Below are 24,790 nucleotides of genomic sequence, written 5' to 3' on the forward strand. Positions count from 1 at the left end.
CACCAATAAGCCCGTTTGCCTGTATTTTGCCTGTTTGATTTCTCATTTAAGTGTGTTTAAATTCTGATTCAGCTTGTTGGTGACTTCTGCTATTACCTGTATTTGGTCATTTTACTAACTTTGACCTCTTTATGTAAAAGTTATATACTATCTCGGTGTTTATATCTTGCATTGATATTGTTTTGGATTATTCAACTTTTTTGCTGAGTTTTAATCTTCAGAGCATTTCGTTTGCAATATTTTTCTAACATTGTACTTTAACATATATTTCATTTAAGGAGTTAAAACGTAAAAAAAAAATTAAAAAAATGTTACCATATTAACTTCAAGCGATAAAAAATACATAGGTAGGTTAAAAAAATACATTTTATTGAAATAGCTATAACTATCACTCTGGAAAAATTTCGTTTTCAGATGGTACAGCAGTAATGTACTAGAATAATAAAATAAGAGGAAAAAACTGGTTGAAGTTTAGCTCCATTATATTTTTAATATTTATTTAAACTAAAGTAAAAGCAGCTTAGTTTTCATCAAATAATTTAAATATCAATATTCCAGTGCTTTAAAAAAATTTAGTAAAACTTTGTAAAATTCCTCAAATGAAAAATATTTTATAAAGAGAAAATTAATCCTTTAATTAACTCTATAGTTAATCTTTCCTCAAGGGGTTTACATTCTCCAGGTAAACACGGGTCACACAACTCCGAGGTACCACAGTGATCTTTAAACTTTTTGTAACATTTAGTTTGATGTGCTAACCTTAACTACGCAATACAATTATAGTTTACTGCAGTTTAGTATAGTTTGAAAAGTATTTTAGACTTAAAAAAAATAAGTACATGTGTTACCTACATCTATTTTTTGCTATATTTAGCTGTACCATTTGGTCAGCTTAGCTATATTACATAATACCTGTATCGTAGTGCAAGGAAGCCATTTATGATTTTTAAGGCATTAAACTACATCTCTGCAAGTTGACTTATTTATTTTCTTAAACTTAGTATTATTACGTGGTTTTGTCTACATATTTGTGATTAACTTAAATACAAAGTATTTTTATTTGATTTTGTATAAATAAGTTCCCAGAATGATGATTAGCAAACTATTTGATCGATTATAAACATTGGAATGATGACAAATAATGAGTTATTAGTACGGGAAATTGTAGTTGCATGATCAGTATGTGTTTCATTGAGTGCAGATCTAAATTAATTAGGTTAAAAAAATTGAGACTGTTAAATCTGCTGAATGTAAACAAATAAAAAGCGTTTCCTCTTTGTAGTAAGGGGAAATTAAATCGCAAATGTCTAAATCACTATTTGCTTGTTGCTAAAAATATATTCGCGGCTAAATATTCTTCGTTGTTTTAGTGATGTAAGAAAACATACTTCAATTCATTTTAGTCTTTATGCAACAATAACTTCTAAAACTACAAGAAAAGCTCCAGATACATAAATAATTTTTTAGGTATTGCAAAATTCTTAAGACCATTCTAGTACTTTTCATTTAACTGATTCTCCCATTTTTATAGTATGGTAAGAACGTAATGATTTATTTATAGAGTAAGACTGTTGAGTCAACGACATAACATTTGCTCAGGATTGGATGTAACTTTTATGGGTCCTTGGATAGAAAGATATTGTAGGAATCTTTTTATATAACCCTAAAACGTTAACTTTACTACTTTTTACTATCTTAAATTTCTTTTGGGACCCGATCTTCCGATCCAATTGCCTCTCTGGTATATCAACTCTTTATTAAAGTTAGGAACTGGTGCATTATTTAAAATAATTAGTATTGTTGAAATAGATAGAAGGTTAACAGCTTAGTAGTAATAATTCAACTATACAAAATGGTAAGTGGGCCACTTTATGAATGTTTCACATAGTGATGTTGAATATTGTATGGAGAGAAATTTTGTTTCATATTTACTGAAAGATGATCAACAATGAACTGGCAATGAGCATTGGCAGATTTTTTAAAGTGAACATATACTAATAATACTTGGTTGCATTGACAATGAGTACGTTTTATATCATGTCCTAAATTTAGAAATCAATTTAATTTAGGACTATCAAAATTATTTTACCCAAGTTGCTTTTAAAATGTGCATATTTTAGAATTTTTTCAAAGGCTCTCAGGAAGATTAAGTCGTAAAATTATTTCTAGGTTGAATATTTTAAATATAGAGATAAAAGAATATTATATTAAAATCATCTCTATACATTTCATAACGAAAAAGCCTAGTTTCCAATTAGACCATTCTAAATGCGATGGTATCTTGTCCATCCAATTCTTACTCTTTATTGTGTAAATTTAGTGAAATAACGACATTTTTGTCAATGCAAAAAAGAAATCTGGATTTATTTTTTACCATATTAAGTGAGAAATCAGGCTTGCACGTGTGTATTTAAAATGTATATCTTCCTTTGTAACATTGCATATAGATCACAAAATAAAAAAGCAATGCCATACTTTATTAGTTATTGAAGTTATGAGCCAAAAATATAAGGAAAATGTAGAAAAGATGCTTAGAGGAACAAAGCAGTTTTTTTTATTTATTTATTTTTGCGGGAGATAGAGTTCCGTAATTTTTATTCAAATGTTTCAGTGCAATTTATTAATTCCTTTTTTAGTTTACGAAGCCCACACGCTAACTTACATGTCACCATACGCGGAAATAACCATGCCTATATTCTAGAAAAACTCAAAATAAAAGCAGCTGATCTCTTAACAACTTTCGACTAAATCAAATGATTGAATCTTTTGAAGACCTGGAAAGAAAATTACATGAATAATATCCGTTAACTGCAAAATTCAGGTTTTAATATAAACATGCTGCGTTTTATCCGTTCCCGTTATATGTATACTCTTTACTTGATGACTCGATGCTACCAAGTGAGTGTAACAATAGGATTATATTCCCTACTTTAATAAAATCAACCGAGTGAATGTGCAGTATTACCTTTTCTGGCTCTTGTGCCATCAAAATTCAACTAAATGATTTCTCACACAAAATATTAATGCATACCTTTCATAAATTTCATTCATCCTTTGTTGGTAGTGTCTTTCGAAAGACTGTTTATTTCATGCCATGCTTGTCCTACAGAATTCTCATTGGAAACAACTGCTTCTTACATGTTGATCCGCAATGCTTAGTGGTTTAAGCACTGTTTTAACACTTGTTTAACATTTAAACTGTTTAACCATTAACTGCTTAACATTTGTTTTAAATCACATTGTCCAAACCATTTTTTACGATTTGTCCGATTTTAAACTAGTTATATTGGTTTTGATTTAATAATTGATTTTAACTTAGTTTTAGATGCGGTATAGCAAAATCATAACTCTTGAGCCAAAAATGTACATTACTTTTTTTTCCTTGTAAACGAATCTTAAATTGACTCATTTTACACACTCATTTTACAGCCTGACATCTTCCATTAAATGAATCTGATCTAACATGCTAAGCTTAAAATTTCTCCCTCAATTCAAACAATTCAAATTTTAAAGACTTGCGCCCTTTTGGTCGTGATTATCCAATTTTATCAGATTTAATCGGTGACAGAACCACAAAATCCTTTTTTCTTCGATTTTATTCTAGGATTTAAGCCTATTTTTAAAATTCAAACCATTCTACTTTTCACTAAGCACAAATTCATCAGTTTTTAAAATTCAATTTATTTTTAATTTTATCAGTTACTGTTTTCAACCTAGTTATTTTAAAGTCAAGTTGGTTTTAAGCGTGGTAAAGCAAAGATATTTCTTTTGCACTAAAAATTCATCGCTGCCTCTTACTGGAGGAATGCTTAGTTATACTGAATCTTAATGTTGCTCTCTCTTGGTTTCAGGTCTTATCAGAAAGCAGGCTAAGTTCTCAGGACCATGAAAAGATAAGGTTTAGTAAATACTAATGTCTTTTATATTAAATCTCATTAAGATTAATCCTTTAACCTTAGTTACTGTGGCAATTTTTAATTAACATTTCTCTGCTTGTATTTCTCCATTGAATAAACTAGAGAAAAACTAGTTTTATGTAAGCAGAAGACTCTCTGGACTGCTTTGTTAGTTTAAAGTTCAAAAAAGTCCTAAAGTTCTGATGAGAATTGCATTTTTTGAAAGTCAATGGGCTGTGCACCCCTAATATTTAAACTGTCTATGCTTCGTTTTGAGCATATGTTGTTTATGAATTCATTATAAAGATTATCAGTAAGAGAAATATTTCATTTCTTTGTATTTACACAAGTTATTTTTGAAATAAATTACTTCCATTTGAATATTCATTGCTTAATAGAGAATACAGTTTTTTGTAATAAAAATTGGGAAAAAAATCATTAAGAAATTTTTCCTATTTCATAAAACAGTTTTTACTCTAATAATTTCGCTGTGTCTGCTTACAGTCATGAATTGAGATATTTAAACATGTTTTTTTCTTCGATTACCTAAAGACAAATATAAACTAAACCTTCAAACAATAAGCTAGTGTAACTAAAGTGCATGTAATTTCGTTCGACTAAAAGTTCTGCTTATTCAAAATCTGTCTTTTCAATTGAAATCCGGATGAAGAAAAATTAAGGTCGGATACTTGTCAGGATAGTTATAGTTTTACTTATCTAACACTTGAAGTAGAAAAATATTCAAGAAAAAGTAATCATTTACTCAGATTAAAATCATACGGATTTAAAATGTAAAACTCGAAAGTAATTAAATATTTAAACTTTATTGGTCCCACACAGATATTTTTTAAATTGCTTTCATACATAGAATATTTTTAAGTTACATTTCTTACATGTAATCACAGAGCAGTTACGAGAGTCACACAAACTAATATATCCCGATTTTATACTGTCAGTAAAATAAGCAAATATTTTGAGTTCGTACAAGAAAAATTTAAGAACTCCAAATGCAAAGCTAACCACTAGATGGCTAGAATGTCACTAAGTCACGTTGACTTGAAATAAACATTATAAAATTTAAGCAATGCTCATCTTAAAACTTAATCAGGAAAGAATTTGAGTTGTACAAGAGCCATTCTGCGACTTTTTAGGATCAACCTCGTAATGAATAAAACTTCTCGAATAAAGAGAATAAAATTTCTAATGATTAAACTACATATCCTAGAAAAACTACTTAGCTGCAAAAATCTTTCTTCTGTAAATATTATGATCAGAAATTTGGCACTTTGTATTGGTATTGAATCTATACTCGTGTGAACAGTTCTGTCTCGGAATGACTATCCAATAAAAACAACAGAGCATGAGTTTCAAGTGTTGGAAATCGATGGAAAGCCTGCTATTTCTGACCTAAAGATTTATAACTGAATTCAGCAAAAAGCAACGGCAAGGGAGAAAAGTTTGTTTTCAAGAAACTGAGAGAAGGAAAAAGCTTCAAGATAGATGATTTTTGGCGGTTATATTGCCACGTCGTAAAATACGCTTCATTTTTTTTTCTTCGATAGCATTCAAGGAAGTAGATATAGCCGATATCTTGAAAGTTCTAATCTACGAATAGCCAGAGATTTTTTCCTTTACTTTCCAACGCTGATTGACCGGGAGTTGTTGACGATGAAAGGGAATAAGTACAATTTCTTGTTCTGGAATTGGAAAATATTCCTTAATTTTTAATGGTGAAAGTAAGAGTGGTATGATATGCCATACAATGCATTTCGACGAGATATAGAATTTAGCCAACAAAAAATATCACCCTTGATGTTAGTAAAGTACAACTTGGGAAATTGATGGATATAAAAATAACTATTTTGGCTGTAGATTTTTAACCTATACTTCGTCAACAGTAGAGAATTAATAATTTTCTCGAAGCAATAACACACTTCGTGAATCTTGCATTACTGAAAATAAAAATAACGACACAATTTTAAGATCAATAACTTGAAATTCTTCAAATGAAGGACAATCAGAACAAAGGGTTTTTGATTAAACATGGATACACATTTACAAAATACTTTTTAATATATATATTTGTTTCATGCGTCATTTGCCTGAAAAAAACATGAAACCACCAGACTTATCCAGAGTGCTTGGCTTTGTCAGAAACTCAAATCTCAATGAAACCATCCATTTTTATAGTTGCCCTGGAAATATTTGAAGTAAGCTATAACTAAAAATTTAATTTTTTCTGTTTTTAATTTTCGGTTTTGAAAAGAAATTCATATTAGTCTTAAAGAAATTAATAATCTCACCATGAGGCTATTAACTCCCTAAGTGCAAGAAGGTATTTAATGTTGGAATTGAGTTAGAAAGTTTATACCGCATGGGCAGCATATTTTAATTTAGTACTTAACGACAATTTGCTTTAAGAGGCAATGCCTGAAATTTACTTAATTGCCTTGATAAGATCTAAGATATAACTGGCTAACACAGAAATAAGTTTGTTCACGCTTGTTTTTAAATGAATATTTAATAAAAACTGTGCATTGTCCCCAATACAGGCCTACAAATATTCATAGGAAGAGTGATTGACCATGTTTTCCAACCTGTGGCAATACCTATGTTTCTGTTTTTTAGTAAGTTAACTGTTTATGTGCATTGGAATTATGCATGGGTATAGGAAGTACTAGCCGTAACTTTTTGTCTGGTTGCAGAACATGTTGACATCTTGGGAAACGAAATCGCTGATATCGTGGCAAAGTCTTCATAAAATGTTCTTTGTAATTCCCCAATATACTTTGGAATAAAAAATGCTATTGACAAAAAAAAACTACGCATGCATACGCGCTGACAAAATAATTGGGAATTTAAAAACAATAAATTGCACAATAATTCTATAGAACCTTACAAAAATCTAAGTGTCTTTCGAATCATGCGTCAATTCGAACTATTAAATCATGTAGCAGTCATACTCGCATTTACTCTTAAGCGTCATATTTTGTTTAACGACCATGCAACTGAGTACTTCTATTGTAAGAAGCCACTCACAATTCCGGTACAGTATAGCCAGTCTGACAAACTAATTGCTTTTAAACGTTTGGCAACCGTTATTCTTTAAACAAAACGTTGAAGTATGTCGCTTCACTTACCTGTCTAAGGTACCTCTTGTTAATGTCCTGATTGACTGAAATTTTCAATCGAAATTCACTGTTCCGGAAAGAATTAAACATATTTCAACAAAGACTAACAAATTTGGAAACACCATTTTGTTTGCTTTAATTTCTACTTTATTAATTGAGAATAATTATCACATTTTCTCTTGCCTCAAGGTCCTTGGTTTTATTTCATCAATTTAGTTTTAATTCGCAACAGAATACCTTTTCTAAAGCAAGTTGTATGTACGGTATAGCCACAAATGTCTCTTGTTCCGATTACTCTTACATAACCTGAATTAGATTTAAATCACACATTACATTTTTAGTTTACTTATTTGGTAAGTGAATACTATTTAGCATGAGAGGTAAGGGTTTTAGCTTAAATTTTTCATTCTTCAAAATGTTTTGAAATGTATAACAAAACCGACCAAAAAGGAATGAATCTCTTCTTAACTTTTGACAGGAGTTCATGCTAACAAAGCGATATGATTTTGACATTTTTAGCACCATTTTAAATGGTAATATGTATTTATGTATGACTCCCCACTACTGCAGAACACTTTTTAAAATAAGTTTCTGTAACAATCTCTTCAAAATGCGGGTTTAATACTTCTTATTTTTTTGATAATTATTACTTAATTGCTTTGCTTATTTGCCTAATACTAATTGGCAATTTTACAATTTATATCGCTTTTGATGCTCGCAGATAATTACATTAGACTCCAGAAAAACTGAAATTCTCATAAGCAGACTACGTATTGGCCAGAAGGGATTTAACACACTTAACTAACACTTTTTACTGAACGAACCAGTGACATTTTGTTCCAGTTGCGTTGGGCCATTGACCGTAAAGTACATCTTGACCCAATGTTCTAATTTAAAAATTAAGAGACGTTATTATTTTTATTCTCTGACTTTCATTTATCTACTTTACTTGGTGACACTCCACACCAAAATCTTATTGATCATCTGAAAGACATTGGGTACTTCCCAGAACTTTAAAGCAGATTTAGTTTCAACCAAATGTTTGGCGTAGTATAGCCTATTTTAGCTCTTGTGCCAATAATTTTTAACAAAAAATAATAATTATATTAGAAAAATCATTTTGTAAATATTTTTCGGGCACTAATATATGACAATTAAGAATACACAGTTTTATTCATTTTTATAAAAGAAAAAAAGAAGAAAAACCACTATAAGAAATATTTCTGATTGTCTCTGTCGTGAAAAGGTTATTTTTAAAAGTATTTCACTATTTTGAGATTTCTAATAACTTAATAGTTTAAGATTATATAAATTTTTTTGTTCGAAATACAGTAGTTTGAAGCAAATTAAAGTGGACCCAACTTTACCAAATTGCTCTTACCAATTTCATATTTAATGTAATAGAAAATACATGCTAATTTTGCATCAACTGTATTGACCTTTTGGTATACAGTCTTATTTTCATGAATAAATGAAGAACATAAGGCAATATAATAAGAACATTTTCAAATTGTTCAAGAGTGGTTTTCGAGAGCATATATGGCGAAAAAAACATCCCAATTTATGTTTTGGCAATAAGATGCTTCGGTGTATTGTGCTGTTATTTAGTGGAGATTTGAATAACATTTGTAAAGTACCTATTTAGAAATCACAATAACTAGTTTTGGTACAAAATTATCTTCGGAAAAAGTGGGACTTATTACTTCATTACCCCCAAGATCTTCAAATCTAATCTGCAAATCATCAGAAATTCATTCCACATTAGTAAACTTCTGTTTACAAAGCGGTATTTATCTGCTAAGTATAGCCACAGCAAAAAAAAAAAAAATCCTTAAGATTGCTTAACCATAATGTTACAAAATTTTATATCCCATGAAAATAGCCACAAAACTCTTAAAAATAGCCACAGCTCAATATCGTTGGTTTTATAGCACATTTCCGATTTCCAGATAAAAATGCTTTTAAATAAAATTTCACTGTTATTTTTTCAATCGTTTCTCACCCCTTATTTTAAATTTTTCATCTAATTTAATAAAAGTAACTTTACAACTGCCTAGCAAATTGAATCCTAGCATTGTTCTTCCCAGGAAAACGTTAAAAAGATTTAACATCGATTTTTTGTACGTCCACATCGCTTTTATTCAGCTATTTGGCAACCAAAAAGGACAGAGGAAATGTAACTTTCTTTTCTTTCTCATTCTGACAAATTTTGAGAGTCGACACTGTTACTGTATACGCGTTGAAGTACCTCGAATCGGTTAAGGCCTTCCTCGACAAAAAGAAATTTGATTTGTGCTAACAAACTGTGACTTTGAATATGTTCCCAATGGCGTTGTCGAAAAAGGCGTTTTCGTTTACTTCTTTTTTTCTTTTCCCATCTGTTGTAGCTGACACATCACTTTTCTCTTTTTCTTCTTCGGAAAAGCATTTTTACTTGTTGTTACTTGGAATTTTTTTATGGTCCATAAAACTTTGCGTCTGCCACGCAATTTATTTTCACCTTTGGACATAGTGTTGTCTCCCAAAAAGGCTGGACGTGGCGGAGTTTGATTCTAAATGTTCAATATGTCAGTGAATTGTATGGTTTTTAAGAAAGACAGCTATTTTATACCACTTTTATTGCGGAAGACAATTTCTTGTAGCTTTTGTGAAAAACTGATGTATTAAATGTAACGTGTGAATTTTTTCAAAATTTATAATTTCGCTTTACTCAAGTTGCATTTGAATTGCAGAAATATGGATCACGAATAATTTTTATCAATATTTTCAAAAAGAGCTGTTTTTGCACGTTTTTACGCATTGGAAATTGTTTCCTTTGATTCATGTCTATTTCATGTAGTTACTAGTATAATTTTGAACTGATTTTTCGTCTGAATTATTGCACATTCGAGTAGCGTACTGTAGTTTCAAATAATTGGTTAGAGATGAATCAAAACACGATGAATACGTTAGCTGTCTTACTCAAAAATTTGACTGTATAAGATCAATTACTTCATGACTGTCCAACTTCTTTCTTTGAATGTTATGCTATTTTGCTTTCTGGCTAAATTTATTTCCAGGGTCTCAGTATCCTTCTGTTTCAATCGTCCTCGAAAAAAGTACATTTATCTAGTTAGCGCATATAATTTCATTTACTTTTAAATATTATTGTTTAAAATTTGTGGATTTTCGGACTTTTGTATGGTTTGTATTTTTGCATGATTTTTCCTGATTTATTTTGTTGTGCATCTTCATCATTCATATCATTTCATATAACCATTTTTTTCTAAAGCCAACAGACTAACAATGCTAGCTAACACGGACCAGTATGTTTGACGTGTGCTGCAATATGTGCGATGAAAAATGGTCTCCTGGATTTATCAGTCTGCATTCTAACAAGAGTGTGTTCAAATTTAGGTGCAGATGGCGTGCTCTTTGGCCTGTGAGTTAGTCTATATGAATTTAAAGGATATCGAGTCCTCTTTCTCCCTTCCCCCCTTGTAGGGAAATGCTAAGCACCCTGCTTTGAACTATGTGCTGTATCAGAGAGTGCCCATGAACTTTGATAGTTTTGGCAAACTCAGACTTTACTGGTGTAGAACTATACCAGGAGCTACCCTGGATATAGCGCCGAGGCTGAAGTTTTAAGAGACGGTATTCCTTTTCCCTGTTTTGCTCGGGAGTGACTAGCTTAACGGTTTCCATTCGCCATGGAGACAACCAATGCTTCACTTAATCAAAACAATTTACCTAGATAAGACTAATTAAAATGCGCAAGTTGTGATCCAACTAAAGCTAAACTTCTTATAAGATCAAATAAAACGAAACTCTCAATTTTATCTACATTTCTCGTTTAAAAGTCTCTTTACATAGATTTGAAATCCAAAAGATGTTCGTCAGTTACCACCTGATGATTTATAAATTAAAGCAATTTCTACTAAACAAACCTCTTCATTCTTAAAAATGCAAAAAAAGGTAACTATTCCTTAACATCCAACATTTGGTTCTGACTCTCAATACTGCTCAATCACCTACAAACATAAAAGCTGTCAACTGCTACTGCAAAGTCAGCCTATGCAGCCCTAAACCTCGCTACTGTTTTAAGTGCCAGAGGTTTGGCCACTCTACCATAAATGGAAACAAACAAAAAAACAAATTATAAGCTTTGTAGTGACTCAAAATATTTCCTAGAAAGAAGTTAAGACTAAATTACTCACAGCCACGCTCTAAAAGCTCTACTTTTAAAAATAATGGTCAGAGTCTTAGATCATGGAAGTGCCGTGGCTTTTATATCAACTTGTCTGTTATTAAAGATATAATTGAAAAGCACAGTCCTGTTTGTTTTGCCATACAAGACTCATTTCTGAAGCCTGAGCAAAAAGCTACTTTAAAAGGATATACCCACTTAGGAAAAGAATATTACTGTTAATAGAGCATGTGATGATATGTCCCTTTTGATTTCTAAGAATTATACGTTTTGTCACTTACCACTTTCAACCTCATTGCAAGCAGTAGCGGCGCAAGTTGCTTTCCAATCACACGTGGCAATGTTTTCTCCACCTTCCACCTATTCAAATCAAATCTCAACTGCTAGCACCTTTAATAGTCTTACGAGAATTAAATTCGGTACACCTTAGGAAAGTGATAATACTAATCTCCGAGGAAATCATATTTAAAACTTAATTGACGACATTCAACCTTGTTTGCAAAATTCTGATGGAAAAATCATTCATTTTTTTATCACGACTTAAACATTTTATTCGTTTGATTTAACATTACTATGTTCACCGCGTATTTCTCTATCCAAAATCTCTCTCTATAACAGTAATCATTTCCCTCTTGTAGTTAATATCTCACAACTGGTATTGACAACTACTGGATATATTCCAAAACTAATTTTTAATTTAGTTCACTGGTCCCTTTTTTCAGGATTTACGAACATTTAATGGAAGCATGACTGACCATAGTGATCTGCTTTTCTTCTTTTTTGCGTCAGATTTAATTTATAGCCCCTAGACTTCATAATAATATTTAACTAATAGCACAGTTACATGAAGCGTAGTTCATTGAAAATTAAAATAACAAACTTTTTGTATAAATCCCCTTTTCTTTATCTAGCTCTGAAACTATTGTTACCAGAAGGAATTGTTTTAGTTTACCCTATTGTAGTTATTCTTCCATAATTTTTCTCAAAAATTTTTCAAAAAATGCACTTCAATAATTTAATATTTTTGGGTTCATACTCTTTAAAATTCCATTTAAAAGACCAAATTTCTTAACGCCAAAAAATGCGTGATGTATTATTTATATTCATCGCAGCAAGGATTGATTTCTGTTAAATGAATGAAAAATGCATGGAAATCCTCTTTCGCGCTATTATACATCAGAAAAGAAAGTAATATTCTTAGTGTGTTAAGTCCTTGACTCTTGGAATCCATAGAGAATATCATTTTCTCGGCACTTGTTTTCGGTCCAATTGATTGCTTTAATATTTACGCTTGGCTAAAGTGAAATATAACTCAAAGTCGACACTTTATCTGGGCTGTACCCTCTACGTAACAGCTACCGTAAGTTTTTATCTCTTTTTCGCGTATTTTCTCTTCATAAATAAAATATGAAGAATGCGAGAGAATCTTTACTATTCTCGTTTTCTTTTGTGTGCCTTTGGGCGACATCGATGAAGATAATCGATAAATTTCTTTGCCTGTAGATGAATATTAGTTACGATAAGCGTATGAGTTTTTACTTTGGGATGATCAGTTCAATATCGATAGTAAAAATTAGCTCTTCAGAATATTTATGAAGTTCATAAAAAAAAATTTTTTTGTTGCTATTTTTGCTAAATTGTGCAATGTGGTATATATAATTTGAACTTTAATCCATACTAAAGTAACATGCATTATGAATGCTGGTTTTTTTGTTGTTGTTGTTGACGCGACAGAAAAAAAATTATATTTGTGATTTTTTTTCATTTGTTTTATCTTTCTCTAAATGACGTTTTTGTATTTTTTCTTGTTCCTAATTCAAATAAAAGCAATGGGATATTTTGTTTTTTCAATAGATTTGCAAAACTGTAACAGTTCGAGTAGCAGAACATACGGAGTAATTCAGCAGCACTATCTTCATGAATGACACACAATCTATCGAACAATCCACTTACTTATTCTGATGTAACAAAATCGATTCAAAATACTCTCATTGGCAAATTCACAATATCAAAACTGCTGGAACAATGAAAAACAAATTGCATGCCATTAAACCATATATACAGTCTTGTAAACACTTAAATATCAGCGAAAACTTGAAGTACTTTTAAACCGCTTACGTATTGACCACACACGAATAACCCACAAACACCTTTTTCTAAATGAACCAGAGTGTTCCAATTGCAAAGAACCTTTAACTGTTTTACATATTTTAACCCAGTGCACCAAATTTAAAAATGAGAGACTACGTCATTTCGGTAGCTTCTATCGGTCATTATTTTTATAATTGGAAATTATCCGCACTCAAGCATCTTATCATACTTTTGGCATTTATACATCGATCTAGTTTTTAAACCAAAGCAGAACTGGTAACCTACATGTATAATATCTATCTAGTTGTAGGTGCGATACAAACTAGTGCAAAACTGGCTCTTGAGCCAAAAACTCAAATCAAATCAAACAAAATTTGTCTGCGACTTAGCAAGATCTTTGATAAAAATTTATCGCAGTATCATTCGCTCCAAAATTGACTATGGATCTATTATCTATGGATCTGCTCACCACGAAAGAATTTGAATTGTGACAGAGACTTTTCGTACTCAATCGCCAATTCAAAGCTTGCTATCTTGAACTACGAAATCTTTTTAAACCATAGACCATCCTTCGTTCCAGCTTTTAAACTCAGGATGATAAATCTTTTACCAGATTTAACCTTCGAGGATTTTAATATTTTATCAGTATGTGAACTGCATCCTCCCTGGATTGCTATAAATTTCCCTTTCATCAATATTCTTAAAGGAATGACCAAAGAACAAATACCATCCTTTCTTTATCAACAGATTTTTAGTTACCATTTAGAGCAATACGTAGATTTTAATCCAGTTTTTACAGATAGATCAAAAACTAATGGTCACACAGCATCTGCTGTTGTGGCTAATGGATCCATTGTTTAGGAAAAACTTATCCCACCCTGTTCAGTATTTACAAGTGAGGCTCACGCATTATTCTTGGCTTTACAGTTCATTTTATCGCAACCATTAAAACAATTTCATATTTATAGTGTTTCGAAAAGCTGTATTGAAGCATTGTTAAACTTTAATCATAAACCTCATTCCATTATCAATTGTATCTTTCATCTCAACAACACTTTAGACTTCTGGATACAAACTGATACAAACTACTCTTTTAACTTCTTTTTTAACTTCTGGATACAAACTAATCTTTTCATGGATACCTGGATACACTGGCATTTTGGGAAATGAAATAGCAAATGTGGCTTTAAAATCAGCACATTACTTAGTTAATCACAAATTAACATTTTCAGATCATTATCAAATGTACCTTGCATTCAGAATGGCAAAAAGACTGGAATTAAGTGGCAAATAATTAACTGCACAGTATTTAGTTTAATCTACAACTATATGCACAGCTTAATCTACCATATAAACTAGAAGGTGTTTTAAATAGATTATACGTATCGGTCATACTCGCATTACTCACAGACATATACTAAATAAGCCTGAGCCAAAGTGCTCCCATAGTAAGGAATAATTCACTGTGAAACACATTTTAACCAAGTGTAGCAAATTTAAAATTCAGAGACAACGCCATTTTGGTAACTTTAATCCATCATTAATTTTATTAATTGGAAACGGTCAACACGACAACACTTTTTCATACCTCAAAGATATTGGTTTTGATATATTAATCTAGCTTTTAATCCGCAACCTAGATATTTCATAAAAACCAAGTTGTGGGTGCGATATAGCCGCAACTGTTTTTTGCCCCAATAATTCCTAACTAACTAATTGCCTGCGACCTGAAGGCAATCAAACGGAGATTATTGCAAAACATTCAGCTTAATCTCTAACATACATGCAGCAAAATTTGTGAGGTCCTAGCTTATACATAAAACATAATGAATGAACAAAGAAATAAAACTTTAACGGGGAAAAAGTAAATGCGACTAACTGTAAAAAAATTACCTTACCTTAGCACCAAAAATTGAGGCAACTATATACCAAAATTTTTTACATTGTAGAGAGTAATTTTACAGTTTTGTTCCTCATCTCCGCTGTTAATCAATTGCAAATTTTTTTTTAACAATTATACTTAGTATAGATCTATTTATTAATAACACAATATGAATACCTAAAAAATGTATTAATATTCATAAAAAAATATCTGAAATTATTATGTAAAATTATGCTTTCGATTTTCTCTGTTCCTAATGAAAAATTTTTAATACTACTTTAAATATAACATTTTAGTAACAAAAACTAACTTTAATAGCTCATATTATGAAACTTAATTTTCTCACCTACACTTCGTTATAAATCAGTTTTTCATCACAAGAATAATGCGGGTTGTTTCATTAACTTATCAAGATTACTTACTCATTATCAGTTAACCTTCATTTATTATAAATATTATTTTATAATGACTCGAGTAAGATGAGGGTGGTTATGCTGTTAGGCTCATCACATGGCAATTTCATAGTTACTACAGCTTGATTTTAAGGACAGATATTGCTTGGATAAAATATTTAAAATAATTAAATGTTTAGCTAAAAAAATGTTAAGTAAACATAAACATAACTGCAGTGGAGCGATTTATAATGGGGCAAAAATTATAATTTGATGTAGATTTTACTTAAGAATAAATTGCTTTATGTATTCACATTTGGTACTATATTTCCGGCATAGATGCAAATAAAACATATTTTTAACAAATTTAAAATTCAGAAATATGTCACTACGGCAGCGTGAGTCTACCATTGATTTTATTAGTTGGCAATAGCCCTCACAATTAAAATTTCTTCATACCTCTAGGAGATTGGTTTTAATACAACCACATAGTCGTAAATGCGATATAATCCAAATAGTTCTTATATCAACAACTAACATATTTACTAAATGCTTTTTTAACAAATATACAAAGTCATTTCATGCACCAGCTGCGAAACAAAACCGTAAAATTGCTCCTTGATAATTTAATGCTTCGAAGACAAGTTATTTTTTTCCCTATAAACAAGGCAAATTACGACTTTAATAGATCAAAATAGGTATAGTAACAATATTCTGCCAAAGTAAAATAAAAAAGCTTATAAATACAAACTTAAAAATAAAAACTTAACAAGAGCAATCGAATTGGGAGAGCTAGGACGCATGTCTGATCGGGTTCGTTAGACATATGTCCCTGTGGTGATTTCGTCTGTGGGACATATAAGTCACGTGGCCTGAGAGGGTTAAAATCTTATGTAATCACTAATCCCAATTTTATGCATGCAAAACTTCTTAAAATTAGTGAGCGAAAAAACAATTTATCACCCTTATAACATTTAAACGGTAGGTCGGATTTTCATTCTGTAAAGTGCTACAGCAATATCTCAAAGACATCTCTTAAATTACATATAAGTTAACTGTAACCGTAGAGGAATATGCTTATTTTGACGAAAAAAACTCGTTTTTTCCCCGAATTATTTCATTACATTCTATTTAACTTACAAAAATGACCCCTGAAACCACATTTCATAAAATTCTGACAATTAAAGGAACCTTCAAAAACAATGAACATTTAGCATAAAAATTGGAAAGTTGCCAAATTTTGGCATTGGTAGAAGCATGTTTAAATTAAACATCGCTGTCTTTAAGTAATTTATTGCGCAATCTTTTTTTTCCCTCAGTGCAGTAAAAGGTGATCTCAATTTTTGGCAATAACTAAAAAGTGGTTGAAAGATTTTTTTTAAAGTTAGTCATTGCGTAAACCAATCAATCAAAGCTGTGAAGCAAATCTTATCTCTGAATAATAAAATAAATGAAAAGTGATAGTAAGATTTTTCTCTCTTCGAATAAAAACTAGGAAAACAAAACAATTTACAATTTTTTTTCTGGCTGTTTAAGTTCAAGTGAGCGGAGCGACATTGCCCTTACTTAGACTTTTGCATTCGATTCCAGAGAATTATTTTTTGTTTTCTTTTCTTAATTCATGCAATTTAAAAACAAAACTTGATATTTGCATTTCTTTTTTTTTCTTAAAAGAAATAGGCTTTTTACAGACAGAAATTACACTTATCACAGTTGCCCCCTCTTCCGACTAGGGTTGAATTATTGAAAATGCTAAAAACTCACAGTATAATTATTTCATTATTAGCTTTTATCACATGAGATAAAAAGTGTAAAATTTATTATGTGACAACTGCGATAGATAATAAAAATATTTGAATTCGGATCTGCAATTATCTGGTTATTAATTTTTAAGGAATAAGTGGTAACTGACTTAATAAAGAATTACACACATCACAGTTAATGTACACATTTACAAATTATCATTCCTGCATCTATCGCTTAAGTATCATTGCAATAAAAAAATAAATTTTAGTATGTATTTATGGCGGATAGAAAATTTTATTTACAGATTTCTACTGACTCTTTGTTGCCTTGCCAACCTTTTAAGACAGGCAGAATTTTTATTAAAAAGGTAGTTAATTGCAGGTACTTGGTTAAGCAAATTATTTAAGTATAGACTATTAAATATGAAATGGGGGGAAAAACATAGCTTTTAAACGACAAAAAACTCAACCTTAAAGTCCCCCCCCAGAAAAAAAGTCAAGTATTTTCAAAGGTATTTCATGATATTATATAATTTAGACGAGTAAGCTAATAAGTTTATATAATTTTAACAGCAAATTAAACTAATTTCTTTAATAATAACTGAATTCAGAATTTAAATTTCAAACTCTGTATTATAAAATGCTTTTTTATTCTTGATCTTATCTAAGCATAACTTTTGTATATTTGTAGTTCAATGGACATTCTTTATGTTTTTCTTTAAAATGTACTAACTGTCGAAACATAAAATTGTCAATCCGTAGAACTATTCTACGAAACATAACACTCTTAATCCTTAGCACTTTTCTACGAAACATAATATAACAATAGCATAGCAAAAAGTCTCCATTGTGGAATTCTTAATATTGTAGATTCAGAACTCAACTTTCGGAGTCTTTGATTGCTAAATATTAATTTACGTAATCGAAATTATTACATGAGTTAAAAAAGTTAAAAACTCGATTTTGTTTGTTTAAATCTTATCTTTATTGTAGAATATTAGTCATATTTTATAATATGCATTTTGAATACGACTAATTACTGTCATTTACCTTGCGTGTCAATATAGCTTAAAATTGCTCAATTTTTACAAAGTATTTCTTTAGAAAATATGTTTTAGTCGAAGATAACGCCTAATTTATGCTTTAAAATTCCTTTCCGAAATATTTATTCAAAGCCGCTAAATTATTTACAATATAAAATTTTCATCGAGATTTTAATCTAATCAGCTTTAATATACCCATTTCTGTGTTTAAATTTGCAATAGAAATGAGAAGTATATTTATTTACTAAATTACAATATAAGCTCACAGCTTCTATTGCTTGCTTTATTTATCACTTGCAATTCATTTAATAAAAATTTCCTATATCTTACTGACAGCATAGTCCCTAAACTCTATAAAAAAAAAGTACCAAATCAATATATAAAAGAGAAAGTAATTGCTAAAATGCACTTCATTCTTTTAGATACTATTTTAAAATGTTATCTAATATTCCGATTCCCTGTTCTATTACAACTAAAGCTCTTGAGACCAAGCTAAAAGGATTGCTTCAGCAAAGGGACTTTCTAATCTTGCGAAATTCAGTGAATGCTAAGACAGTACTACTTTTCTTAAAGTACCTAAAGAAAGGTCTTATCTTTAGCTCCTTAAAATTAAATATTCACCACAGTTTGCTTAGAAAAAAGAAAACTTCGTAAAGCTTTTTGAATGTGTTTCTTTTAATCCAACGAAATAAGTTTCCTCAACATCATGGACTCATTTGATTCTTAGAGAAAATTAGTTCACAATTTCAAGATGATTAATTTTATAAAACTTTAAATTTTATTAAACTTACAAAAGCCCAACTTTAAAGAAATTATTTCTATAAAACATTGTGGCTGAAATTAGCAATTCCATTAGAAATACAGAATTTCCGAATGATTTCTAATTTTAATACGCAATTGATTCTTTGAAAAACTTTTTAAAATTTTTTTTCTACGGCAGGCACTGAATTTCCTTCTTCACCTTGGAAGATGCCGGAAGTGGTACCCGATGGGTACCTGTGAACCTAAGTCACGGAGTCGAGCAACATTACCCACGCCACACTGTCACAGATACCAGTTTATAGAGTGGGTCACATAGCACACAACAGAAAAGAACACACAGAGAGAAACATCCATGCCCTAAGCGGGATTCGAACTCACAACCAATGGCTTCACAGTCAGGCATGCTGACCGCTTGACCCTTCACAACCCCTAAGTTCCTAATTTATCTTTCCTTTTTTTCTCATATTTATTACCATATTTATTCCCATCTATACCATACATCACAATTTTATAAATTTTCTCAAAGCAAAATGATTATATTCTATAATTTAAAAATAAAGATCTATATATTAATGTGATTTAGTGACCCTTTTGAATCTAGTGACTGGTGTAGTATAGCCATTTCTGGCTCTTTTGCCAATAAGCTCTAAACAGCCAAATAACCAACTTAGTATACGTAAAACTATTTACGTTTGGCTCAGTACAGCCGTTTCCAGCTTTTACGGTATAAAATTCGATACTCAACTCAAATAACTAGACATTGTAATCTTATATTTTAAAATTGTGTAATACAATAATCAGTGTGTAGTAATACAGCAAACTATTTGCATATTCACTCAGAAAATAATCTCTGCATGAAATGAATGAAGTAATAATGCATTACTCCAGTGAAAACATTCTAGAAGACTCGATATTTTTGTCATATGCAAGCTTTAGAAATTTCGGACTTTCAAACATTTTCCAAACATTTACTTTGCCTTAATAAAAGATTGAAGCCAAGTATTGAAACATCCATGGGTCAAGTCTAACTGAGAAAATTCCTTTTATAAAATAGCATAACAATCCTCAAAGTGCCATATCTATCTGGAAATACACTGCGTTTAATTTGAGTAAATTTGAGGTTCGCTTTAAAAATTGTTAAAAGAAAAATACACTCGAAACAGTATTTCACAATTAAAAATAACTTTCGTCTTCCAAATCAGACATTATCTTGTACCAGTTCACATCAGGTCAATCAGTACTCCACATTCAATTCAAAAACCATAATTATTAACTCTTCCAGGACCGTGATCACATACAATCGCGTGATTCTCCCTTTATGGCCCACAGTATTATATATGAAATGAGACTTTCTGATTAGCAGCTCAAGATCATATGGAAGTGATCTCAAATCTTTACCCTCGTGTTAGTACGTATGTTGTTGGAGCGAAAAAATACTATATTTCCTGACTTTTTGTTTAATTAGGATTAAACTTGTGGAAACATGCAGTTGTACAATCGCTCAATCTCAATTTGAGTTCATATCCTTTAAAATGTCAAAAGTAAAGCTGATATTAATAGTTTAATTTTCAAAGCTTTACTAACGCTACATTGCCAATTAACATTTAAAGAATCAACATTTAAAGTACATAGAATTAAAAACATAAGTATAATTAAAATATCAGAAGTGCTCCTCTGATCTAAATCCTTTACTAACACTACATCGATATTAACATTTAAAAAATCAACATTTAAAGTATATAGAATTAAAAACATAAGTATCATAAAAATATCGGAAGTGCTCCTCTGATTTAAATCCTTTACTAACACTACATCGCAAATTAACATTTAAAAAATCAACATTTACAGTATATAGAATTAAAAACATAAGTATCATAAAAATATCAGAAGTGCTCCTCTGATTTAAATCCTTTACTAACACTACATCGCAAATTAACATTTAAAGAATCAACATTTAAAGTATATAGAATTAAAAACATAAGTATAATTAAATTATCAGAAGTGCTCCTCTAATCTAAATCCTTTACTAACACTACATCGCAAATTAACATATAATGGATCAACATTTAAAGTATATAGAATTAAAAACATAAGTATTATAAAAATATCGGAAGTGCTCCTGTGATCTAAATCCTGACTCTAACTTCCCGATTTCTGTATAGTTGGGTTTTGAAATATTCTATAATGCCTATATTATAGTTTTCGATTTTGCGAAAATTTTTAATTCTTGCTGAAATCAAATTAACGTCACAACCGATCTCGCATCGGCATGTGAAAATCACCAGTGACATACAAAATAAATGCTTTAATATATTTTGTAAATATATACTTATTATTGAAATATTCGAATATAAAAACAATCACAAAAAGCTGTGTTCACTTATAATTTTTGTTCGTTCATGTGGAATAGTCCTGCAATATGTTAAAACGAATTTTTTTTCTTAGAAACGACAGGAAGTATCGTGTTGTTAAAAATTTACTTCCCTGAATATCTAATTTCCCCGAACTTCTATTATGCAACAGTTTTAAACTCAATATTTGAATACAATCACGCAAAATCCATTAAAAGTAGATACTTAATGATTCATTGTTATTACTACTGCAGGAGCTGCAATAACACGGATATATCTTCCCGTAGGATGTTAGAGCAATTATTCCAAATACTTTGGTTTTCTTTTATTGCTCATTTTGTCTTTTTATTCATTTTGAGAGGAGAAAATTATTGCGTCAACCTTCATTTACATTGCGCACGTGGAAGTTGTCCGTAACAGCTGTTTCCTGCTTAAGGTTTCATTACCCCTTTATTTCTATACTTCGCATTTTTTTTTTCATAGGAGCTTAACCGGAAAAATAAACACTTTAATTCGTATATGCGATTTTTTTTACAGTGTCTAAGCACTTAACAATCTAGTTTAGCCTTGTAACTGAGTGCTACGAAGTGTGAGGTTTAAATATAAACTTGATGTCATTATGTTTTTATTCAAACCGAGCTCAAAAACACTTTAATAAATATCGTAAATATGGAGAAAATTTTTTGAAAAATATTGCGTCGCATTACAAACGTACAAAATAACATGATTAGGAATCTTTATTTTGTTTTATGTACATCAAATATTGTTTTCAAAGTGTTAGTTCTTTGATTTAAAAAAAATATTTGTTATAAATGCACTTTTATGCATTTACTGTTTCGAACCGAGCGCAAAAACACTTTAATAAATATCGTAAATATGGAGAAATTTTTTTGAGAAGTATTGCTTCGTAATACAAACGTACAAAATAGCATGATAAGGAATCTTTATTTTGTTTTATTTACGTCAAATATTGTTTTCAAAGTGTTAGTTCTTTGATTTTTTTTTAAAAAAAATATTTGTTATAATTGCACTTTTATGTATTTACTTTTTCAAACCGAGCGCAAAAACACTTTAATAAATATCATAAATACGGAGAAAATTTTTTCAAAAGTATTGCGTCGTATTACAAACTTACAAAATAACATGATTAGGAATTTTCATTTTGTATTATTTGCATCAAATATTGTTTTCAAAGCGTTAGTTGTTTGTTTAAAAAAAATATTTGTTATGAATACACTTTTATGCATTTACTTTTTCATAAAATTTTCTTTTAAATAAAAGAGTATTTCGACAAGAGTCTGAGTCATAAAAAAAATAATTTTTGTGCTTTACGGTCTGTCCTAGTCTTTGCTCACTTCCGATATGTCAACATTAGAAAATAAGACTGACTCCTCGACCAAGGGACATTTTATCGATTAGGGACTCGACCTAGGTATAAATGTCCTACACTTAGGGACATTTTATTAGTTAGTTCAAAATTTTGGCTACAATGTCATTTCGATTGCATTAAATCACATTCTACAGATGATTTTCCCATGCATTTTTTGCACCTCTCATTTGATTTTCCTTAATTACAGACAATTCACATAGAAACGTTGTTGAACATCTTAAAGACACTAGATACTTCCGAAACTTTTAAACAGACTTATAATTTTGAGCACGATATAGCATTCTGTGGCTCTTACGCAAAAAATTTTAAACTAACAAACATTTGCTTTTCCAAACGATTCTCCTAACATATTTTGCTTTTGCAAAAATTTTCGCTTTTTGACGACTTATACTAAAAAGATTTTCTATCATTTTTACAACTAAAGTTTAATTCAAAAGTAAATGGAAGCAGTTTTCCAAGCAAAAGTTAAATGTTTAATCATCAAAGTATCGTTTCAAGGGCTCAAAAACAGTCACTCATTTTCTAGACTTGTCAGACGTAAATGAGAAAAAAGTTATTTGAAAATTGATTTCCAATTGTATATTTTTGAAGCGAATTATGTTTTTAATCAAGTAATAACTTGGGATTTATTTTAATTAAAGTACCGTTTTTTCCATGTTTCTGATGATTTTTTTTTTAAAAAGTGCATTGAGAAATAAAGTGCCATTAAATTAAGAAGCTGTAAATAAAATGTAGTGCAGTTGGATTTTCAATGTGAAAAAAAGTCTTGTTGTTATTTATACACCTGTGTGAACAAACAGAAATTTTAATTTAATACGGTTTTTTTATGCATTCTTATTTGGCACTACTATATTTCAGGCTTAGAAACGTATATTAACAGAATGTTTTGACAACTTATTTAATTTCTTTCCTGCTCATGAGCATGAAAAAATGCTGAATTCGTCCTTGCAACGAATAATAAGTCTATCTGTAAAAAATAACACACAAAATGCATGCGCTTCAAAAATATTTTTAAACTTCCCATCATAATATCTATATTTACTCTCAAAAAAAATTTAGCGATGTTATTTAGGAAATTTAGGATTTTGGTAAGATATGAAACATTCTTTTTTTACCTGAAAGGGGGGGGGATATATTTAACAAACGTAAAAATTTAGAAGCTAGGGTGGTATTTTAATATTTTACTTAAAATCAAAATAATGTTCCTGTCATATAAAAAACACGTCATTTTTTAAAAACGTTTAGTAAAATTGGTTCATATTTATTTTATTACTATTTTATTATTTTACTTATTGTATTAAGCTATTACATAAGCTTAATAAATCCTAAATATATAACATAAATCTAACTTGCTTTTATATGCATTACTTTCTTAACTAATAGAAATAAGATCAAATTTGCTTATAAATTAAATTATATAATGCACGTACTTTTAAATTTTGACCTTTTTATTAAAACTTATATAAAAAAATTGAAAAAAGAAAAAGCTCAAAATACGTCAAATTCCAATAATTTCAAATCAAGTTTACCTTTACTTTTTTTTAACAATTATTGAAACGATATATTTATTTATTTATAAGCAATACAAATCAGAGTAAAAATCTAATTAACGATTAATTAGTAGAACAGTTTGAAATCGCGAATAAATCCTTATTAGAATTCTTATTAAAATGACAAAATTGATTAATTAAATAAATGAATGTAGGAATTTAAATACTCGTAATTTTAATTAATCTTAATTGGATGCCCTGTAAGCCTGCCGATCTAAATAAAATAGAATTCAATTTGTATATTTAATTAAGTAAAGATTACATCATGCATTATAAATAAAGTCATTTTCGCTCTTTCAGTAAAAATCTAGTTATAAAGACGAATGTAATTTTTTTAATAATTGGTACGCAATTTTATTGTTCGCGGAAAA

The 24,790-nt window shown here is 29.9% G+C and overlaps 1 long non-coding RNA gene across 1 annotated transcript; it reads left to right on the forward strand.

The window, feature by feature from the left end:
* Window positions 1–1,261: 1,261 nt before the first annotated feature.
* Window positions 1,262–19,706, forward strand: LOC139427075 (uncharacterized). Its single transcript, XR_011638243.1, has 2 exons — window positions 1,262–3,898; window positions 19,307–19,706. It is a non-coding gene; the product is annotated as an uncharacterized lncRNA (long non-coding RNA).
* Window positions 19,707–24,790: the final 5,084 nt, after the last annotated feature.

This window comes from Parasteatoda tepidariorum, chromosome X1, assembly GCF_043381705.1.
Source record: "Parasteatoda tepidariorum isolate YZ-2023 chromosome X1, CAS_Ptep_4.0, whole genome shotgun sequence".
Taxonomy (NCBI): Eukaryota; Metazoa; Arthropoda; class Arachnida; order Araneae; family Theridiidae; genus Parasteatoda; species Parasteatoda tepidariorum.